The 24,123-nt window shown below is 42.8% G+C and overlaps 1 protein-coding gene across 6 annotated transcripts in view; it reads right to left on the bottom strand.

Annotated features, from left to right (window-relative positions):
* PCDH15 (protocadherin related 15) overlaps window positions 1-24,123 on the bottom strand; it is a 1,549,353-nt gene that overhangs the window by 907,095 nt on the left and 618,135 nt on the right. Inside the window, exon 1 of one of the 6 annotated variants that reach the window (XM_045040938.1) lies at window positions 22,477-23,192. The exons of the other annotated variants lie outside the window; for them this stretch is intronic. The gene's annotated coding sequence lies outside the window, so the exon portion shown is untranslated. Of the gene's footprint in view, window positions 1-22,476; window positions 23,193-24,123 lie in introns of those variants that run through there. 6 annotated transcript variants of the gene reach the window in all.

Raw genomic sequence — 24,123 nt, 5'->3', positions numbered from 1 at the left:
TCAGCTAGTAGCATGGGGTTTTAGAGGTTTTCTTTACTGCAATCAGTCCTGCTGGAAATAAGGAGTCAGTTCAGGAGATCAGTAGAGTACAGCTAGCAAAAGAATGATTCCTGAGAAGAGTTATTAACTGTGGGCATACTGTGCGCAGAAGCAATCAGAAGATACCGGCCAAGACGTGGGAAATAAGGAAGGAGTCATTAGCAACACCTTAATTGCTAGGTCCAAGATGTATGTTCCCTTCCCCAGACTTTGCAGCCAGCTACTGACACTGGACAAAATAAATAAAAATAAATAATAAAATAAAAAAAACTTATTGCTAACACAAGTGCCACGTGTTTACATGTGTCCATTCAGCCTGAGGATTTACCCTCAGGGTGATTTATTGATGAATTCCCTTGCTTTTACCTGCATGAATTTCTAGGGTAGAGGGACGGGTGTTTTGTTTGGTTGTTTGTTTGTTTGTTTGTTTGTCTGTTTGTTGCAGATTCCCTATTTGTACTACACCAGCCAACTATTTTGAGGATACTGTGGCTCTACTAAATGCCATTCACAAACTCATCAATACTTGCAGGGAGGTGAGCAGCTATTATCTCCCTGGGTAAGTATCATTAAGTATTTTCCGCTCTCTGAAAGCACGATGGACTGAGGGAAGCTCAAAGTATCGAGAAGCTTCTGTTCTCGTCACTTCTGTAGAGGTTGTGAGGTCAGGTTTTTGTTTACACATTTACTTCTGGTTGGAATAACACATAATCCTCCTTAAAATGAGGCTCTATCTAGGAGCATTGATTATTTCAGGTTTCATTAAATATAATTCTAAAATAAATGCTCCTGCATATTTCTCTACTCTATATTGGTGAGAATGAATTCCATATTAATTACTGAAAATAGCTGAAAAGCCCTTGATAATCAAGGAACAAATGTAGAGTCAGAGTGTAGGAAGAGGTCAAAGATGCTATCGTCTGGATCACATTAGGTTGAGACGTCAGGATGAAAAGCTGCATGTAAAGGGCTATTCATTGTCAGTGACAGGGGTACTGCCCAGGGTAGGCGGGTTTCATCTCCCTCTTGCCCCCAGTGTCCCCATTGGTTTTACGGGACTAGAGGGTGCTGGCATGAGAAGACACTTCTCCCCCCACCCATTTACAGCTTCTAATTCAGGAAGGACTGAGGATTCTGAGGCTCTTTGAAGCAGAACTATGATAACAAAATAGATGTCACTGCAGGTTTGTAAGAACAGACTTAGGAACGGATCATCACATTCTCCAGCCAAAAGCTGCTGGTGACGAAATACGGAGCCTGGTCTGGTGAGCCGAACTCCAGGAGAATAAAGCCACGTCCATTGTAATCTCAACTCCGCCATGGTTGGTAGCGGCCAGGACCGAAATTCAGTCATAAACATATGCAAATTTATGTTTTTTGGTTATGTTTTTCTCATTTCTTCCACCTTCTGTTGATAAGGGCACCCTGACTCTCCTCTGCTACGTAATGCTCTGGCTGGAATGTAAATCAAGAGGCCTGCCCTCACTTAGCCCAAAGTTGGATATAACAGAGAATTAGCAGAGCTCACGGAGATCCTGCTCGTATTTCTGGTCATCTGAATTCTGAATGGACTTTGTTCATTGGTCAACGCTGTCAATGTGACTCTGCTGTTTAGACCCTGGAGGACTTACTACAGCATTACATGCCGGGTTCATTCTGAAGCCTTCTTCTCTTCCTTTCTGTGGGCTAATAGCCTCAGACGAGTTCCTTCTGGAGCTGACAGGCTAGTCAGTGTTGGTTTCTGTTGGTGCAACCAAAAAATCCTAACTCATAGAGCATATCTGGTGTATGAAAAAGATTTGCACTGATTCTTATAAAAAGCACTGGAAAAATACTAAATTGTTTAGTCCTTTACTGTGTTTTGCTTGATCTCAACACCAAATGCACAATTTCCCGACAGTAGTTCTCAAATATGCTCACCATCACCTGTGTGAGAGAAGGAAGTCCTCAGTTCAAGGCGCTAGACATTTGTTCCAGGGAGGCAGTTGGTCATTTCTGGGCAAGACTGGGAAAGGGAGGAAAGCCCTTTCAACAAAGAGAACATACTTCAGATAGAAATGTAAGTCAGTGGTTACAGCTTGACCATATCGGAGAGTTATCAATCTGAGCCCTCATGTAAATATAGAAATTTCTGAGACATGGTGAGCTCCCATGGACTGTAGGTCCACTAATGCAAAACCTGTAAGCCTTGAAGAACCAGAGAACTGTTTGGCCTCAAAAGGAGATGTGACACCAAAAATATCTCCTTTGAGGATGGGTGCTTTTTTTGTGTGGAATGTTCTTTATATTCTTTGCTAACAAACTGTGTGAGATTTTACTGCATAATCCACGTAATCTGACAAAGGTGAGCTGTTCTCATAACTCAGATATTCTTAGAAACATTTTAAGGAAAGAAAACCTCAGTAGAAGTTTGAAACTAATAGACTTGTAGCCAAGGAGATGGGCTTGAGGCATCAGGATCTGAGATGTGAATAAAAATGTGGTCCTTTCCATACTGTAGTTACTGTGAATAATGCTGCAAGGGACGTGGGGGGCCTAGCATCTCTTCATGCCCGTCATGGGTGAATGAATAATGATGGAATGCTTCTTCCCTCATGAAAAAGAAGGAAACCCTGCTGTTTGTGACAACTTGGATGAATCTTGAGGGCATTATGCTAAGTGAAGTAAGTCAGGCAGAGAAAGCCAGATACCGTATGATCTCACTCGGAATCTAAAAAATGCTAAACTCAGACCAACAGAGAACATAGTGGGCCAGGGCTGGCAGTGTGTGGAAAATGGGGAGACACCGGTCAAAAGTTACCAACTTCTAATAATAAGATTAACAAGTTCTGGGGAATCTAACAGGCAGCAAGGCGATTCTAGCTAATAATAATGCATTCTTTGCGTGAAAGTTGTTAAGAGAGTAAAACTTACATGTTCTCACCACAAAAAAGAAACAGTAATTATGTGACAGGATGGAGGTGTATTAGCTGTGGTGCTAATCACATCGTAATATATCAATGCATCAAATCAACACACTGTACCCCTTAGACTTACACAATGTCATATATAAACAGTATCTCGATAAAGCTGGACATAGGTGGCCTCTTTTGTATTCATCAGATCATAAGTCATTTGCAAAAAAAAAAAATTCCGGAATGGAAATTTTGTCTTCTAACAAATGAGAGCCAAGTGTTTTGGAGACATTGGTAGCTGATTAATCACAGTGGCACTGACAGACAGAGACCCTTGACTGGCAACAAAAGTCAAAGCCAGTGCAGCAAAATGGAAAACACCTCAGTAAAAAAGAGTGTTGCCATAACATCCCCAAAATAGAAATACAGAAGGAGAGAACTCAATGCTCATTATCTGTGTAAAGGGTAATGGCAGCTGCAGTACAGACAAGTCACCTCAGATCCTACTCCCTCTCTCACTTCTAACTGAGCCTCTTTTAAAATAAATGTCATCAGTAGTTTACAGCACAATATATTTGGGACCTAGGCCATATGGGAAATGTCAAACGTATGTTACATGACATGCACATGTCTCACAAAACATAACACATCTAAGATGTCAACTATAGGAAGAAACCATGTTTCTCCGAGTATGATTTACCCTTTTCATATTTCAATGCCTTTGTGACAATGATAGATGCATTTTCAAAATGCATTTACGTTTAGTGTAACTTTATTTCTGTGTGTAATGTTATTAGTAAGATGAGGCTGTATTTTACAACTAAAGAAAAGTTATTCACTGAAATGAAGTAATCCTTACGGAACAGTCACACTAATATATTTTTCCAGTAAATGTACTATGAATCCTTGAGCCCAGAAGATACTTCTAAACAAAAATTGTCATCTTTTTTCAAGTACACTTTTTTTCTATATTTGAACTATGGGATATTAGTTCTCTAAATGTTTATCTTTCCCACTGGATTTAAATGTTGTAGCTCACTATCTTTTCCATCTGCTTCCTCTGGACACATCCTTTCTTCTGGAAGGAAGACAGTGCTTTGAAAGAATATTACCCATATGTAGAAGTGTTTCAAACACAAGGTTCCTTTTTACAATTACCTCAACAGCTGGTGTTGTGTGTTTACATTTAGGCAGAAGAAACCTTACCAAGACATACTGTGAAGCTTCAAGAAATTTAGATTTATCACAGGGTAGGCAAAACACATTGGCAAATAATTCAAATAAGCCTGTACGTCTCAGAGATAAGGGGGTTCTATACAAGAAAATGTAATCTTTAATCGACAAAGTTATGGAGCCAATCGACAAAACAGAATTGACCAGGGGCACCTGGGTGGCTCTGTCAGTTGGGTATCTGAATTCAGCTCAGGTCATGATCTCGTGGTTCGTGAGTTTGAGCCCCGTGTTGGGCTCCGTGCTGACAGCTCAGAGTCTGGAGCCTGATTTGGATTAGGTGTCTCCCTTGCTCTCTGTCCCTCCCTTGCTCATGCTCTGTCTCTCTCTCTCTCTCAAAAATACATGAACATTAAAAAATTAAAAAAAAAAACAGAATTGACCAGTCTTTGGAACTAATATGTATAAAACAGATAATTGAGTCACCTGCTTTGAAAAGAAATTAACACTCACTCAATAGTAGCAATTATACAATCAGTGGAGGGTGGGTTTTGAAATGCCAGATGACTCCATGGTCTGGCATTACCACCCTGGGAAAAAACACGGGCCATGTAGCAGACGTACCTGGGTTCTAATCCTGATTCTACAATTTACCATCGATGCATTTCACTTTCTTAAACTTTGTGAGCTTCAGTTTCTACATCTTTAAATTAGGCTGGAAACGTCTACATAAGCCTTTTGTGAAATGTTAGCTCCAGAGCATCACCACTGTTTCCCCATCAACTAGCAAAGAACATCATTCAATTAATATATTTCAAACAGGGTAAGATGAAAAAATACTAAGCCATCAAATCTCCTGTACTTCAAAGTAGTTGCAGAGGAATTTACCAACACTAGTAGCAAAGAGGTGGGCATCTCCCCCTTGGCCTCCTGCTTCCTGCCGAGCCTTCCTGGTGTTCTAGAGGCTCAGCTGGCCCAGCAGAGCAACAGGCTGGCTCCCCAGTGCAGGCAGAGAGGGCTCCCCAGTCTTGTGGAAAGCCAACAGTCCACTCTAGGAACATGCCTCAGGCTCCCAGCTCCCTGGAAGGTCTCCATTTTCCTCTGGGGACAAAGATCTCATTCTCTCAATTTTAATTTGTTCCAAGAGCGTCCCATGCTGCACGCCACAATTACAGCTCTCGGTGATCCCCTTTCAGACCCACACTCGGCCATCCCACCAGCACAAGCAGCCTCAGCAGACCCAGAATAAAATGAGTGCCAAATCTATGAACTCAGATCCATGCTGTCCCTGGGATTACGGAGAGAAGACAGTAAAATGAATGTGCAAATGCAGGGGAACATACGGAATTTACAACACTGGCCTCGGTTGCACTGTACCTACCCCAAAATGTAACCCTTCCCTGGCACATTTCTAAATAAATATATACAGTCAATAACCTCATTGTTTGATTTTTAATATGATATGGGGTGCTTGGGTGGCTCAGCCCATTAAGCTCTGACTCTTGATTTTGACTCAGGTTGTGATCTCACAGTTCACCGGATTGGCCCCTGCATGGGTCTCTGCGCTGAGCGTGGAGACTGCCTGGGATTTTCTCTCTCCCTCTGTCTGTTTCTCCCCCACTTGTGCACTCGCGTTCTCTCTCTCTCTCTCTCTCTCTCTCTCTCTCTCTCTCTCTCTCTCTCTCTCAAATAAACTTTAAAAACACATGATATACACAGGTACATGTGTGCATATGTTCCAGGAGAAACAGAGTGGCATTCTCCTGGGAGTTACAGCAAAATGCCCAGGTGTGATACACAGATGCTCTATTTGGCTGGGAGTAGGACACATTTCCTGTGTTGGGCAATCACTGAGCTTCAGATTCACCATGCTTGCTCCAGTGTCCACACACAGAACAGTTGGATGGGATAGCACCTGTCGAACTATATGAATTAGAAAGGAGGCAGGAGACGTCTGTCTGCCAGGAAAAAGGGGGGAGTTATTACCAGAAGGAGAAAATGGATAGGAGGCCAAAAGCAGTAGATATTTACATGTAAACCTGTATAAATACCAGAGTATGTTACTGACTTTTACTTCCTTTATACCCTTACATGATGCTGGTTTGGGCCGCGAACAATTAGAAGCTGATAACAGGTGAAAGGATTAAGTTTTTACATGAAATATTATGTTATTTTTTTCCCTCTGGCCCCCCATCTCCCTTGAGCTCATGCTAACCTCACCTGTGGTTTCCACCTGTTGCATGAGCCAGTCAACCTTCCCTAAGCCTTGAGATAACACTAAGAGAAGAAGTGTGTCTTCATTTTAGAACAGAGGAAGCCTTCAGCTACACAGATGTGACCAAACATCAGGTCAGAGGAAGGCACAGACAAGGAAAAAAAAAAGTAGGAAAGACAATATAAACCTAGATCCACTCTATAAAAATGTCTTTCCTACTTATTCCCCTTGAAAAATAATTGGCTATTCTACAATGTTCACTGCTCGGGAAAATAACTGTTCAATCTTCCCTAACCACAGGAACCCCTGCAACGCCTCCCTCCTTTTCACTCTGCCTGTGCCCCTCGCTCAGAATTAATTCTTGAATAAAAGTGTGTTTCTCTCCTTCAAGCCCCTTCCCCTTCCCTACCTTCATTTTCTATCCCCTTAATAATCTCCCAGATGGGGGATGCCTCATAAGCCTTCCTGAGAGCCTATGTGAGGGCAGCCCTGCAGGATTACTACCTGCAGTAACCTGGATGCCCATGACAGGTATAACTGGGCCCCTGTTGGTCTGAAGGAACATTCCTGATGTGCTGGTCCCCCAACATCCTTTACCAGTCAAGGCAGAAACTCACAATTCCTCCGTGTGGTCAGCTTAAATCAATATAAAGGCACACAGCTGCTCATCTTTAAGCCCCTCCAATCCAGCCCTTGTAACCTCAGGCTGAGGCAAGAAAAAGGGGGAAAAAAGTGCATTGTTCTCTGGAGAAAAATGCAGGCATCAGGGATGACAGCTACCTCCATCTATCTCTTCAGAGACAGAAATTAGAAAATACATCCTACCCTTAACTCTCCACCCCCCCCCCCCATTTCTATTTCTCCTTTTTCACCTAAGTGGAAACAGTAGATGTTTCCTTCCTGTGGTTGGGACCCTAGGAACAGCTGAGCTGGAAACAGCATGAGGACAGAAGGAGTCCTGAAGGAGTCCCCCATGTGAACTTAAACACCTGGAAACTTAACACCTACCATACCCTCCTTCCAATTCCTCTCCTGAGGAGAAGAAAGAGTCCTGTGTGGTCTGCCAATATTCTAGACTTAAATCACCACCACCAACAGGCAATAGCCTTAGTTTCCTTACCACTTATCTCCTAGGACCTAGAAATCAACTTCCCACTCTGTTCCAGAATCTAGAGGCAGAGTCATGAGTGATGAGTCATGAATGATTTCCCTAATTTTCCTTGCTGGAATTGGATCTCATGCCATCACCCTCCCCATGGCCTCCAGTTCCTGATGCCTGCTCTAGAGTACCACAGGGCCACCTCAGCCCCAATTCCTAATCTACTACTTGTGGCCATTCAGGCCATGATGCTTCTCCTTGAGCCAAGACCCTGAATGCTACTCCTTGGCAGTCACCAGGGTCCTTCCATTCACAGAGAGATTTCACAGGCCATCCACATGACTCCCAAGTATGAACCACCTTTCAATTACCTGCTTCCTCGCTCAACTATTGGAGGTGCTATGTAAGTCCCTGAAACAACTTTCTAATAATCTTTTAACAGGAATATTTGGAGATAATTAGTGGATGTATGTAGGTATGTATGTGTATACATATGTATACATACATCTACATTACATATATATATATGTGTGTGTGTGTGTATGTATGTGTGTATATATATATATATATATATATATATATATATATATATATATTACGCTGCCCAAATGGATCCTATTGTTTACCTTTCCTTGCATCCTCTCACTTTGTCAGGGAACTCTGCAGGTAACTTTGCCAACATTGACTCTGAGTTTAGCCTATGACTTGCTTTAATAAATGGAAAGCCTATAAAGCACTTGGGCATTTCAGCCTGCCCTATCTTTTGTGCCTTTTTCATGGGCATGCTACCACGCCATGATAGACTAGAGTATTAGAGACTTGGGAAGCACAGCCAAGTAGCCCCAGTGTTCTCGACCAAGGTCAGTTGAGTTCAGCCGACAAGCAGCCAGCACTTAGCTGAGACTGAGCCCAGGTGACAAGGCAGAGCTGTCGTTTTCAGTTTTCTGGGTACATGAGCAATGACTGCCAGTGTTGAGGTCATTTGTTACACAGCATTAATTTAGCAATAGGTGATTGATACATGAGTTCTATGCTGATTTTTAATATGTGATCACTCGTCCCATCTCAGTGTCCACGTCCCTTAAAATGGCAACTTATTATCATGCCAGAATCTCCAAACATTTGTTGAAAACAGAAAGAACCAACTATAGAGTGCAATTATCTATCCAATCACATTAATACACATAAACAGGAAAATGATAGTATAATGATTAAATACATAAAAACAAAGTAATTGTAACTGAAACCAGGACCTACAAGTTTGTATGTATTACACTAAATATTATTGAGGGTAAGCAAATCAAATGAGAAGCCTATTTTCTCTTCAATATATTCATATGATGATGCTAATAATCAAAGTGCCAACAGATACTGTAAAATAATAATTGACCAAAATGAATACAGATATCTCCATTTGCATAAAGGTATATGTTTATTCATACTTTGTTTTTTCATGTCCACAGAAAAATTCTTAGTAGGATGTACTGAAAACTAGTTTTCACTCTGAGAATTTTCACCAGCCAAGAGTGATCTGGGCTTGATGAATTTCGTATAGGTAAAGGAATAAAACAGTAAGAAATTTAGATAATACTCTTCTCATTCAAATGGACTGTCCATGTTTTTGTGGGTTAAAGAAGATTAAACTAGTCAGCTAGAATCCTCTGGAGATTTAAAAAAAAGTATATGCATTTGTAAATATCACTATAATTCTTTTCAACGAGGATCCTTTTGTAAGTATCACTGCACAACAAGAACACATTGCCTTGGAATTCACATCTGTTCAATATCTATAAGCTATCAAAACAATAAATACCCCAGACTTTTCCAATGATTTATACTGAACTTCTTCTTTTCTTTAAAATTTTTTTTAATGTTTATTTATTTTTGAGAGAGGGAGAGAGAGAATGAGCTCACAAGTAGGGGAAGGGTAGAGAGAGATACAGACACAGAATCTGAAGCAGGCTCCAGGCTCCAAGCTGTCAGCCCAGAGCCTGATGCAGGGTATGGACCCATGAACCGTAAGATCATGAGCTGAGCTGAAGTTGGACGTTTAACTAACTGAGCCACCCAGGCACCCCACTGAACTTCTTAAACATCCGTTTATGTGTCTTTTTAATTCAGTAAGACCCAAACAAAAATACTTTTAATATTGATTTGTATTAGCCCCAAATACTAACATGGTATTACATTCAACTTTATTTGAATATAAAACACAATTTGTCCATACATTCATTCAACGAACACACTGCATGCCACACGTAGGACGTAATCTGCTCTTCTTCTCCAAGTGCATGGGCATAAGGCAATGACTGCCTTCTGGGGTCAGAGAGAGACAGGACTGTGTCACCATCTCTGCCACTCACTGTTTGCAGATTATAAAACATATGAAGCAAACTGGCAACTTGGTGAGAACATGACCTCCACCTCTCATGAGTGTATCAGTGTTAGTGGGTATTTTAAGGAGATCACATCATTTGGGAAGTCCACCGCTAAATCCCCAAATGCAGCTTGTGAACGAACCGCACAGGACATGTATCATCACCAAGAACAGGCACCTGATTGTGACACTGATTCACTATCTGCCACTAGTTCAAGTAAGAGCTTCTGTAAAAATATCTTCCATAATAGAACTCAAAAGCCAAAATTAAAAAAAAAATAATCTCAACAATATTTTCCAGGACTTCAGACAATTCAAATTTCAAATGTCTTTAATAATGCTGTTTATAGAAATCAAAGATACAAGGTATAGATTAGTCATAAGGAAGAGCTGTCTGATTTATTCATTTAATAAACCTTTGTTGGCACCATATAGGTCACTGCTGTTGGGAATATAAATATGAGAAATATAAATATAGTAGCAGAATTTCTAATGAGGAGGATGTTTTCTAGAATATGATGAGTTATAAGTTCCTGAATGTATGTCGATACAAAGAAAGGGGAAACCAGACTTGGCTAGCATTTATTCTGTACTGTGTGCCATGGCATTTTCTTCCCCTCAGTAAGTATCTCTTACTAAGGAAACAATTACTGTTTTAACACAATGAAGATAAAACCAAACACAGAATAGCAGGACCTGATATCATCCTATCACTACACTTGTTCTGCTACAGCTTGTACCCATAAAAGTACCTTTCCTACCTCCTTCCAAGGTTAACTACATAAAGATATTTATATGATCTTGTAGTATCACTCAAGCTGTGTTTTCTAGATTTTGCTAGTCTAGCCTAGAAGAATAACATCCAAAACTTGTCCCTTAAAGTCTCTGATTTTGAATATCTTACTTTCAATATTTTTTAAAAGCTTATTTATTTATTTTGAGAGAGAAAGCATGAGCAAGGGAGGAGCAGAAAGAGAGAAGGAATGAGAGAATCCCAAGCAGGCTCTGTGCTGTCATCACAGATCCTGATGCAGGGCTCGAACTCATGAACCATGAGGTCATGACCTGACCAAAAACCAAGAGTCATAAGCTTAACTGACTGAGCCACCCAGGGGCCCCAAATATCTTACCTTCAGACAGAATGTCAATTTGACATAAAAAGTAATACATGATCTCCCTTTTAAAGTGAACCACATCATATTGTTTAATTGAATCGCTTATTTAAAAAAATTAAAAATCTAAAAATTTGCAGACAAAACATGCTAAAAGCAGTTTAAGAATTATACTCCACAGTTTGGAAGTTTTCAGAAAATATTCTAAATCAAGATGGAAAGAAAAAGAAAAAAAAAAACCCTTGTCACATGAACCCAAGTGATGAAGCATCACAACCTATAACATACTTCTGAACATGTGCTATCTGTGGCTGCCATACAGATACATACGTATGAAATAGGGCACAGTCCTTCCCTTAAAAAGTATGTATATTTGAATTTTTGCATTAGAGTTTTTAAAGAACATGTCTAAGGATTCACATATCATTATGTGATAGTCGATGTGAGTGATAAAAGACTAAATTTGGTTCAGTGTAAGAAGCTATTAAAATGTTTACCACTTCAGTTACTTTCAAGTGCTCTCTTTTGCAAACCCTGGCACACTCCAGCTCTATTATCTAGGAGTGATACTGCTCCGGGAACCCGGGAGGAGAGCCTTGGACATAGAAGGAGCCAGTCTATGTTTTGTTGTCTTCCCTGCACAGGGCTGATGAACCAATTCATATAAATCAGAGCCAAACAGACCCGAAACTGATCCCAAATCACCATAAAAAATATAATAATAAAAAGCCAGAAATATTGCGAGAAGTACCAAAATGTGACACACGAAGTGGGCCAGTGCTGCTGGGGAAAAAAATGGTACAGATAGGCTCGCTTGATGCACGGCCATCATAAACCTTCAATCTGTGAAAAACACAGTATCTACAAAGCGCAGTGAAGTGAAGCACAATGAACTAAGGTGCACACAATGTAGAGGAAATAAAGGCAGGGAGAGGGCAAGGAGCAGCGTGGGAGGGGGAAGGGAGAAAAGCTGGGAAGATGGGTATCTCATGGGGACCTTGAGGGGAGGAGGGAGGAGGGTTTGGTTCTCACTGAACTGACGGGAAACCTGTGACATTGGATGAAAAAACAGCAGAAAGGCGAGGGAGCATCTCAAGGCTGGCGCACAGGTTTGGAGCCGGTTGATGCGATGCTGGGTGTTGTCAGTCCCCGAAATAAGAATACAGTGAAGGGGAGCGGTGGGCGAGCTGGGGAGAGCTCACAAACCTGGCTCACTCTCGGTGAGCCCGAGATACCCATGCCATATCCAAGACGCGGTGGGTTTCGCAGTCCTGAGCCTTGGAATGAAGCTGGGAGATGCAGGAGGTGTGACCTTAGCAACCACCTGAAGCTGTGGACCACTGAGGACGTTAAGGGTGGATGGGGTAGATGGGAACCAATGGGAACGAAGGGAGAGGATGAAAGTAGGGAAGCAGAGATGAGCACATGAACATTGAGACACACACAGTGGAAAAGCTGCCTGAAAACTGACCCGAAGAATACGATTAAGAAAACAAACTACAGGAACAATAAATCAAAAGAAAAATGTGTACCATGAACAGTAAGAGACGAGAGAGGTTCAGAGATCAAGGAGCAGCTAGGATACTGAATTGTGCAGTCCCCTGAAGGCAGCAGGTGGTACAGGGAGGGGGAGACACGCTGGTATTGGGCATTCCAGTCAAGCAGTGGGGCTGGAGTCCACCTGCCTTTGAAACAGAGGAACGGGGGGCCTGGGTGGCTCAGCTGGGTCAGCTACCAACTTCAGCTCAGGTCATGATCTCAAGAGTTTGTGCGTTCAAGCCCCATGTCAGGCTCTGGGCTGACAGCTGGGAGTCTGGAGCCTGCTTCAGATTCTGTGTCTCCCTCTCTGTGCCATCCCCCTATACTGGAGCTCTGTCTCTGTCTCTCTCTCAACAACAACAACAACAACAACAACAACAACAACAACAACAACACAGAGGAATGGCTTCAATAATTCACTTAATGGGTCACTGGATTTGAGGGGAATTCAAACTCATAAGTCTAATTCTCTGTAGAATCAAGGACCTCTGGAAACCAGGTCATTTCTTAGGCGAGGCTGTCAAGAAAGAGTATCACTACCCACAAGAAGAATTCTAGCTACATGGAACAGGAGGAAATGACAGTGAGTGTCTCAGAAACTGTGGCTGATTTTTACTCCATGACAAAAATAAGCACCTCTACCATGGTGGGTGGCTTCAAAAACATTTATAACTTAAAATTGATTTGACAACCAAGATATTTTATAACATTTACAAGAATCACTTTGTTATAGCCAAAAAAACACACCCTAAGGCATACTCTTTGTGTGAATGCTGTACTTTATCCAAAAATCTTGTTTCTGTTTTGTTCCTTGTTAAATTCCTACGCTGTGACTTGCTGAAAAGCTGCAGGAGACAGAATTTCCTGATGAGCTGTGTAACAGCTATTTCTTCCTCCCAATGTGCCTTCAACAACTGTGTTCAACAATAAATAGCAATGCAGTAGAAATAAGTGTGATATGAAGCCTGGTGTTTGTGTGTGTGTGTGTGTGTGTGTGTGTGTGTGTGTGTGTGTGTGTGTGTGTGTTAAGCAAAACACAGAGGCTTGAGGTGACTTAATACATGCAAATATAATTCACTGACAAGGAACTGACATACACTTAATGGGTTCAAAACCAAGCATTTCCAAAGAAACAATGATTATAATCACCGTTTTACAGACAGCAATTGAAGTATTTCTGATATCTTGTCATCAATAAAAGATGTTCAACGAACATTTTAATTTTTAGAGTCCATGTTTAAATGCAATCCCGTATAACCCAATCCGTTCCACAAAACCCCTTTTTCTGAAGGGGGTTTGAAGTGTAAGTTTGCGATATTAAGGGACAGATTGATCAAAAGTACTTATCTGTTATCCTCCACATGCTCAGTACAGAAACTGAAAGAAATGTGAAACCACAGTGACAAAGAAGTGGCAAAAGAAAATGGGCGATTTCAACAAATTTGAAAGCAAAGACCAGAAACTTATTTAGCAGAGTAGAAAAAAGTAGTTAGTTAGCACATGGTGATGGTGAGGAGACAGTGGTTATGACAAAGCTGGTCAGGTCTGCAGGACATAGGATATGGGGGCGCTTAGCAAAGGAAGTGGCAGGACAGACAGGGGAGGGCTGTGCTATCAGCTGGACATCGTAAAGGAGGGCCTTGGTTCAGTTAGCAGGATTCCCCCCCCAAGGCTGAGCAATCCTCCCCTAACCTTCCCTGCCGCACAGCTTAGACATTAATTTTCTGAAGATGCTGTCACAGAGCCCTTAGACTCTGGGTCACGAAACACAAGCCCATCTCTCCACATGGAGACATCCCAGTGGAGCTCAGCTGTCCACAAGCTCTGAGCAAACAGAGGACCCCCAAAGAGCATTCCAATGACTTGCCTTTTGTGACACACACACCTAACTATTCATAAAAGTTCATTTCCTTCTTCTGTCTGGACACACTTCAAAAGTACAGAAGCACTTGTCTTAACCTGCCTGGTACTTACAAGTGCTTGTGAGACTGAGGTCTAGGCACAGGAATATCGGAAGAAGTCACGTGTGCCCCATTCCATCCAGTCTTGACCCATAAAACCCTCCCTTGAATATTTTTCTTGTTTTCCATGGAAGGCTGTCTGGATGACAAACTGACAACATTTGGAGGCCACATGTTGAAGACCACTCCCCAGACTCCCAACATCCTATTGACATAAAAAACACCTGCAGATACTCACATAGGCAAAACATAAATGTTGCCCAAGGACACGTGAGGGCGTATTTGTTTCCAGGGCCTGCACATCCCAACTAATACATTCTTAAACACAAGTGGAGAGGCAGGAATAAAAGGTGGGGCTGGAAGGGAAAATATTACAGAGTGGATCAAATGAAACCACATTAAATAAATAAACAGCTGGGGCACCTGGGTGGCTCATTTGGTTGAGTGTCCAAACCTTGATTTTGGCTCAGGTCATGATCTCACGGTTCATGGGATCGAGCCCTATGTCTGGTTCTGCACTGACAGAGTCTGCTTGGGATTCTCTCTCTCTCTCTCTCTCTCTCTCTCTGTCTCCCTCTCTCTGTCCCTCTCTCTCTCTCTGTCTCCCTCTCTCTGTCTCTCTCTCTCTCTTTCTCCCTCTCTCTCCCACTCTCTCTCATTTGTGCTCTCTCTCAAAAAAATTAAATTAAAATAAAATATAATAAAATATAAAGCTATAACCAATACTTTTAAAGAGATAAGAGAATAAGCTAATAAAAAAAAAAGCATACGAAGTAACAGAGAACAAGAAAGGAACTCTTGAAAGTGTAAACTATTACAGTAAAAATGCAAAAGTGATAACAACAACAGTTACCAAAATACTCCCAGGCCAACTGCCCATCAATCCCCAACAGCCCTTGAACTGCTTGCTGTGGTCACTAATGAGCTTTAGTTGTTGAAACCAGTGTTTATTCCCTAGTGTCTGTCGTCCTGGAACCATCAACGGCCTTTGACACATGGGCCCTTCTTCTAAGATTCCAAGAGTCTAACGCTCAGACCAGACCTCAGACCCCTTTCCAAGCACCCAGCCAGCACCAGCTTCCTCTCTGAGCCCCACACTCGCAGGGTCGTCTGATTTGTGTGTCCTGTACTCTCACACGCACAGCAGAACACAAAAGGATGGGACACTGGTCTTCCCCTACCTTCTGGCTCACACTGGACTGGAAGGCACACCATGGGCTCACCTGTGGGTCTTGGGACCTCAGCCTCCATGAGTGCATGAGCTGACATCTTATAATCCTCAACCAACCAACCAACCAACTGCTCACTCTCTCCTGGGAGTCACAAATACCTGTCAGAGAGGTCGTCCATGAGGTGCACCCAATGAGCCTCCACCCCGGTCCAGAGGCCAGCAGACTTAACTAGGGAAGCAGAGCAAGGCTGAGCATGTTACCTGCAGACACTGCTCCCCCCAGCCCCGCAGCCACCAAGCACTGTGGAGTGGCCTCCTCTACCCCCTCCCCATTCCCGATGGCTGCGGGGTCCCTGTGGGAGGCTAACCTCACACCCCACTCAGAGGCTGTGCAAGTCTGTGTCCCAGTATGACCAGAAAGAGGGTGCCGTGTTGGGAGAACAATAGTCCTGAGAGGCCCGTGTTTCAGAGAACTTGGGAGAAGTTATTGAGCTGCATGATTTGTGGAATGTCTTGCAAAACAAAACAAAAAGATAACTAAAGAGACATATTCAGAATAATAAGCACAAAAATAGCCATGTATTAAAGATGTAAGAACAAAAATCAGAAAATAAAATCACAGCCCATTGTTGGTAGAGCATTAGCATATTAGAGTAACTAGAATTTATGTTCCCTTATTGTCTTTCAAACACGGGATGGAATAAAAAAGGTGGTGGTGATATAAAGCAGCCAAATGTTTCGTAGTGTAATAGGAAATAATACTTTGAATAAATAAACCAAGAGATAGCATCCTAAACCTATTATCTAGAAATATAGATAGAAATAAAGAAGAAACACCCAAAAAATTGTTGAACAAAGTTGTGTATGGGGACTCAGAGAAGCAGGAGCTAGTATATATTTAATTATATGCACAATCTTATTTTTTTTTAACCATGAACACCTGCTTTGATTAAAACAAACATGAGCTCTAAGGAATTGCTTTGATGTATGTATATGTATATAAATATATATATGCCTATATATATGTGTGTGAGAGTGTGTGTGTGTGTGCGCTTAAAAATGAGAGGGAAAGTAATTTATACCCAAATGGCAACTGTTCCCTAAAAACATATTATCCCCCCAAAATACTTGAGATGCTCTTTGCTTTAGTATTATCTCATTCACTCAACATTTTCCACTGATGTTACCATTATTTGGAAAAATTATTTGTGACTATAATAAAATGAAGCCTTATTATCTGATGCTCTGCTGAATTCTATTCTATTCTTTATCCTGGTTTATGAATACAAAATAAGAATTCATATAATGTATGCTATCCAGGAACTCAGTCTATCCTGAGTGGAGATTTCTCCATAAACCTTGTAAAAATGCCTCAAAGTTTTGCTAATATTTTCTGTAAAATATTATTAGCACACCAATGTAACGATCACTAATGGTCCAAAACAGAACATTCTATTTCCTGTGCACGGCCTCAGACAGAACGTAAGGTTGTTGAACAGACTGTCAGCACCTCTCGGATGCAGAAACTCATGCAGAGATATTCAGAAGTCAAATCTACCGGGGAGGGGAAATCTGCTCTACACTCTACATTGTTGACCTCACAGAGGTGATGACCTATTTAAAAGTTCCAGGGTTACTTCCTGGTACCCTGGCAGTGGACGCTCAACATTCATTCTTTTCTTCATTCGGTTATCAAACAAATTCAACAACACATCAAAGAAAACAGAAAAGGCATTCAAATCCAATTCTTGCGTATATTCTTAGATTGCTTTCCTCCAAATATAGGCATGCATAAGGAATGTATCTAGCAAAGAGAGCTCAGTACTTAAAAATTCAAGAATTAAAGAAAAATTCAAGCAAAAGAAGACGACTGCAGTTGAAATTCTCAAAACTTCTATCATTTTCTGGGAAACTATTTTATTTTCTCGCCACCTGCCTTATAGCTAGGAAGGACCTCAGAATTTTGTGGTGCGCCTTCTTGTTTATAAGCCACACACGTTCTTTTTCACGTGTCCTCCTCTCAGCTCTTCTTGGAGTTCAGAAAAGAAAGTGCACGTTTCTCTCACTTTTACAAAATCCTTCTCCCTTCTCCATTGTATGCCTTTTCCTGACTTCATTTTCCACTTCTCGTCCTCAGGCTAGCTCCACTTTTCTTACTATAGACATTCACTCATTCTTTCCAAGTTCCTGACACCTCTCTGTTCTACAAATTGTCCCTATGTTAAGTAAGTCGATAAATAAAAAAAAGACCAAACTTGCCACCAGACCTGTTCTTAAGAAAGTAGGATGTGAGGGGCGCTTGGGTGGCTCAGTGGGTCAAGTGGTTAAGTGGCCGACTCTTGATTTCAACTCAGGTCATGGTCACAAGGTCATGGAATTGAGCCTGCACTGGGCTTTGCTGACAGGATGGAGCCTGCTTGGGATTCTCTCCCTCCCTCCCTCTCTCTCCCCTCTTCTCCCTCTTTCTTCCCGCCCTACCCCCCCCCCCCCCCCACCGTCTCTGCCCTCCAGGCTCTCTCTCCTCCATCTTTCTCTCTCTCTCTCTCTCAATCTCCCTTTCTGTCTTAGGAATTTTGGTCTCTACTCCATTTAGCTTCTTGCCAGTCTGTCCATCCTCTTCTACTCCTCTCAGTGTGAGGCTGCCTTCTCCTTTTCTGTCCCTCTAGCTCCTCCCCCTTCCTCAAGTTGGATCTCAGTCTCTCTCTGCCCCTGTTCCCTGTCTGCCCACCTTTCACTCCTTGTCTCTAGCTTTCTTGGTCTCTCTTTTTGTAACTCTCCCTACTCTTCTCATTCTTCACTGGACAACCTCCGGGTCTCTCTTTGAGAGTGTACGTCTGTGAGTGTTTCACTGTGACATCTCCGGGTCTCTGTCTGGCTCTCAGACAGGGACTGAAGGTTCTAAAGAAAAAACAACCTCTGATCCAGTTTTAATGAAGCTTCTCTGGATTCCAGTGACGTGCTGCAAAGTCGAAGAACTCAGTCCCTTAAATGATGGAGCAAAAAGGAAAGTCACTGTCCTTGGATAAACAATTTGCATTTCCATAAGGATTCAGTGATGCAGAATGAGAAAAGGCTCATTCTGACACCTCGGTGAAGACAACAGGGGCGGCATTCATTAGCCGGCCCCCCTGTGAATGAAGCACTTCTTGGTGCACACAGCCACCCTCCCTGCTCAGGAAACAGTGCTGACTTCTGTCTGAAACCCGCCCTTTCATTGGCCATGAGAATGAATGACTTTTCAAAGTAATAGGAACCACACATCTGCCAGGGCCTGAGAATGCTTACACTCTAAAAGCCCTAAAGAAGGTTACACCTCCTGTCAATTTTTTTTTTTATCCGTCAAGGAGCACAATAAGAAAGCTTTGAGTTTTTCCATTTACCAGTCCAAAGGAAAGAGATGCTTTATTTCCTTGAGTTTCTTGAAATAATGACTGCTTTTGCCTGTTACATTTATAGCTTCAATGGCCATGCTCTGATATTTAAGGTTGAGTGCAACCTTTAAACAACTTGCGAGATAAAAGGAAATTTATCCATTACGGCGCCCAGGTAGAAACTCCCACGCACTGAACTAGCGGGTCTGCTGCTGCTGTTACTGTTTGTTCACACACACGTGATTGTCTTGAGGGATAAATGCTAGAAGATTAGAACAATTAATTGCCCTTTACATTGTTAGCAATTTATGGGTTTCTTATTCATTATCTGAGCCGATCCTTACAAAAACTTTGAAGGGCTGACTTTATAGATGTGGTCACTGAGGCAAACATGTTTCGGGAATGTGTCAGGGCTTCCAAGGAAAAGAACTGTGTGCCAGAGGCCGAGGATTCTATGCTCCTTCTATAATTAACAACGTGTGTGTGTGTGTGTGTGTGTGTGTGTCGGGGGGGTGTCCATCTTGCTTCCTGGGGTGTCTCTGATTTGCAGCCTGAAACCCAGCCACATTTATCTCCCCAGTCCCGTACATCTCGGATGTCAGTCTGTACATCACAGGTGGGGATCCTACTGCAAGGCCATCCCATTCACCCCACACACAAGGCCCCCTCCTCTCCTCCCCCCATGTGGGCCAGGATGTAATGGTTGTGTGCGTGTATCTGTGTGTGTTCTCTGCTCCTGCCACACTGCGATCTAAGTGGCCCTTGTATTTGACTTAAGTGGAAGACGTGAATTCTGTTTCTGAGGGGTTTGATCCTTTGGGTTTTCTACAGACTTTACCAACAGAACAGGATCTTGACATAAATCACTCACAGCAGTTCTTTTCTCTGACTTCACATTGGCTGTGAGCACTAACGAGCCCCCACAGTTGCCCCAAATATATCCTCACATACACCCAGCATGGGACTAGAGCATGAAGCCCCACAAGCCGTCGAGAGTCTCGAATCCCCAAACTCTGTCATATGACAGAGTGATGGCAAATAAAAATATCTATTAAAAAAGCAAACTTATCAATACGCAAAGTTTTCACCGAGAGTAACAGAACCAGCTTGGCAAGTCACCCTAACAAGTAATACTGTTTTTCAACACTGTAATTATAGGGTCTTCCCCACGAATTCGTGCAGAAGTCACAGACACACGGAGGGACCCAATGATCCCACAGGGAAGGACGACCCTTTCCTAAAAAAGTAGGAAAACAAATCAAACAACAAAAGGAATATGAACAACACCCGCTCATAGCAAAGAGGCCCATGTAAGATTGAACTTTGAGATGATGATAACCAGACTCATTACTGTTTCTGCCAATATGAATATATTCCTAGACTTGGGTTCAGAGGAAAACTTAAAACCATACATTTTTCTTCCATGTTAAGCCTGCAATAAAATGTAAAGGTATACAGGGGGTTTCTGCACCAGAGAAAAGTTGAGATAAAGGTGGTTTACGAGAGGAGTTGTGTATTATTTTACACCATGTGATTAGGAACAGAAGTACCTACTGCGGTCCCGTCTGCGGTCACACCTGCACACACACAACAACGGGGGCGCAGTCATCTGCCCTTAAACAAAGACTCACGTGTCTATAATTATTTTACTTTTCTCTTTTACTTCTTTAATGTTATTGTAAAGGTTCATTATTTATTCAGAAAGTAAAAGCCCACATGATCAACTGATTACTGAAAGGCATCATTAATTACTCAACACTCTTACTTGACACACATTTTGTGATCAAAGAAAAGTAGTTATTTCCCTTGACAAGAAAAATGATAATTGCCTTGTGCATTTAAGTTCACACCGAGGCTGGGCACCAAAACCTCCTGGCGAATTTTGCAAATGGCTTCAGTGTATGTCAGCCTGTCTCCCATAAAACTTGGATGACAAAAAAGCACCGTGCAGGCTTTGCAAAACGGAAACAGGGAGAGGCCAAGGAAAATGTTGTAAAGGGCATTTAACTTGAACTGGAGTTCTTTTCCGCTTAGAATCGAAATGATCAGCGTTCCTTTTAAAAGTACCGTTACGGATCAGACGCCCACTAAGCACATCAAACAGTATCATTAGTGGATACAAGTTCTAAAGTCTCTTAGAAAGTGGAAGGCTTTATTTAAACCCCCTTATAAAAAGCACTCAAAGTTTCACCCCATAATATTCCCAAATGCAGCCCCGGTCTGTTCAGACCCCTTAAGGGTTAACTCTCAGGGGTCATGTTCATGACAAAGTCAGGAGGCTTCATCTTCCCCGCTCAGCTCAGCCCTTCGTTGCCGGAGTGGAGAGGGGAGGACGGCCCCACTCGGTGCAACCAGACACGGGGTGCCCTGTACCTTTATTTCAGAGGAGAAGCGCACAGTCAGGGGATCAAGTTTCTGAAATCTGAAGACCCGCACGTAAAGATAAGTGCACGGACTCACACATAACCAGAGCAAAACAAAACTGAAGCAACTCAACAGAAAAACCGCGGCGCAGTGAAAAATAACTTCACAGGAGCAGACGCAGAAAGCCTCAAAGTTGCTGTGAAAGTGATGGGAAGCATCCTGTGCTTCAACACGTATCTGTTCGAGGAGTATTTGCTTCTCTGATAGAACTGCCCCTTGAGTGTCTGGTTACGAGATGTGACAGTCGGCTCTGTCTGTGAAAGCAAGTGAGTTCTGACTTGGAGTGGGCCGTACATGAGGCCGTCGTGTTACCCCCCAGGGAACCATGGCCCCCCGTGTGCCTGCGCGCCTGGACTCCATGAGGTCAGGCCGGCGACCACACGCACCGCAGAGACCCGTCCCAGCGCCGGCACACGGGCCTGGAACCTGCTACTTGGGCTCTGAACCCTGTGTGTAAAGTAAAGGCCATGCCACAGGATTTCACATTTGGGGGATAAAATCCCCGTGGATTCAAACTCTAAATGGTTAATCCTCCTGGGCACCTCCGTAAAGGAGCACGTATACCCTGGGACATCTGTCGTGCAGACCTCAGGACGCCCGGATTATAACAGATCACAGACCGTCACACTGTTCGTTGTGGGGCAGAGGTATCACTGACTGTAACCTCCGGCAACTGCCACGCACGAAGCGAAATGACACACGCGTTCACACACACAGACCCAGCACGGCGTGCCCACACCGTTGCCCTCTCTCCTACATTTTGTCAGGGAGAGAGAAGCAAAGAGCATGCCTGAGCATTAGCGTTCTTAAAACCCGTCAAACTGCACGGAGTCATAACTCAGAAACATGTGTCTTTCTAAATATTGCATTGACATCTCAGCAACAGTCTAAGGCCACTTGTCGTGACCAGGAAGAAGGAGCAGACGGATGGCTGTCTGTCCCTCCAGCAGATAATTACTTGTGCATCATCACACCCGTCTGTTCTTTGAACCAGCATGACGGGAGACCCACTGTACCTGAAGCGGAGTTGGAACTTTCTCTGCACTCTGCCGCTGCTGCCTTAAATGTGAAAGATTAGGAAAAGGGAGGGGAAATAAAACTTACTTGCCGGTTGAAAGTTTCATCGGGAGCCCACGTAAGATTATGCAGCAAGTTTTCTCGCCAAGACTGCGTCCTGCACATCCCTTTCAAAACAGCCAGTGTTCATAATCTGAGTGCAAGAGGATCTGTTCCCACGTTACAAGCCTTGTTTCTGGAAAGCACTCGTATCCAGTCTTGCAGCATCTACAAAACGTCGCTAGAGGTTCAAGGGGAAGAAAGCACCTGACGTGCTAGCCCAGGAGGATACTGTCCTTCTCCCCTTTCTGAGATGCACGTCGGCCGCCTTACTTGTCACAAGCAGCTAACTGGGAGCAGCGAGCGGGCTTCTGTCTGCCCTCTATCTGTCACGATTAGCTCAGCACGTGGGGGCACCCGCACGGGAGCAGCAGCAATCAGCCTGGAGCCTCTGTGCCAGCCCAGCCAGGAGGGCTGAGCGCTGACCCACGGCGATGGGGAGCGCCTAGCACCAATTAGGAGCAGGTGCTGCGGCCCCGAGACAAATCCATGTCCCGCTGATCCTCGCTGTGGGCGTCTTCATTGTGCCGTGTCCTCTCGGCCTGTGATTCCCTGCTCTCTTCTCTGAGGCTGGGTTTTACTGTTTTGCCTCATCAGTACTAAGAAGTTCAGCAGCTTACCTTTCAGCGAAAATGCTGCTGACCAGTCAGAATAATCCCTTAACCACCTTCCGTCCGTCAGTCGTCCTCCACCCCGTCCCCACTTTCTGTTTAAACCCACCCTCTTCTATCAAGCTGTCCGCAGCCCCACATATCCTGGGCGTGTAGAAACTTCACACATTCCATAGCAGCTAAAAAGACAGCCTTCAGATTTTTAAAAGCACACATGAGACACAGAAGGGTATTACGGAGAAATGCACTATAAGAAACGTCACAACATATTTCTTAAAGACATGATACAGGAGATACTCACAACAAAGTTTTAAAAACAGACATGTGAGCTGGTGGAAATGCGCGCGCGCGCACACACACACACACACACACACACACACACACACACACAGAGTTATTCTGTTATCTAAATCAGGTACACAGTTCTTAAAGAATTCACCGTGCCTAGAATTCATTCAAGTCCACATCAGAATTTGTTCACTTGCACATCCTAAACCCGTGGAAGAAAAATCTAAAAGTGAACACAACAGTGGAACTTATTATAGTAGTGGTTTTAACAGAGCAAATGTCCTGAGGTTGGTTAAAGATGACAAGATGAAGTATATCAGCTGTTTTCCTCGTTGATAAGGGAACTATGTATCATTATGACTCATTCTATTAAAATATATACGTATATATATGTGTGTATATATATATATATATATATATATATATATATACACACATCAGACAGGTTATTATATATACATATATATGCATACGTATATGTGTATATATGTGTATATGTGTGTGTGTGTGTGTGTGTGTATCACACAGTGCCTCTAGAGTGCTGCTGTATTTATATGAGTATGTTTGCAGAGGATAACATCTCATTTAATACAAAATTCACGTCATCTTTCAAGTTCAGTTTTCCAGAGGAGAGGAAAAAAAATCTTGAAGGATACGGAAATCACCTGAGGTCAGTCAAATGTGTCATGAACGCAAAGCAGAAAGACATGCATAAGTAAACCACAGATCAATGACT

This window comes from Felis catus, chromosome D2 (assembly GCF_018350175.1).
Source record: "Felis catus isolate Fca126 chromosome D2, F.catus_Fca126_mat1.0, whole genome shotgun sequence".
In the NCBI taxonomy this organism is placed as follows: domain Eukaryota; kingdom Metazoa; phylum Chordata; class Mammalia; order Carnivora; family Felidae; genus Felis; species Felis catus.
This window is presented reverse-complemented; position numbering and strand designations above follow the sequence as displayed.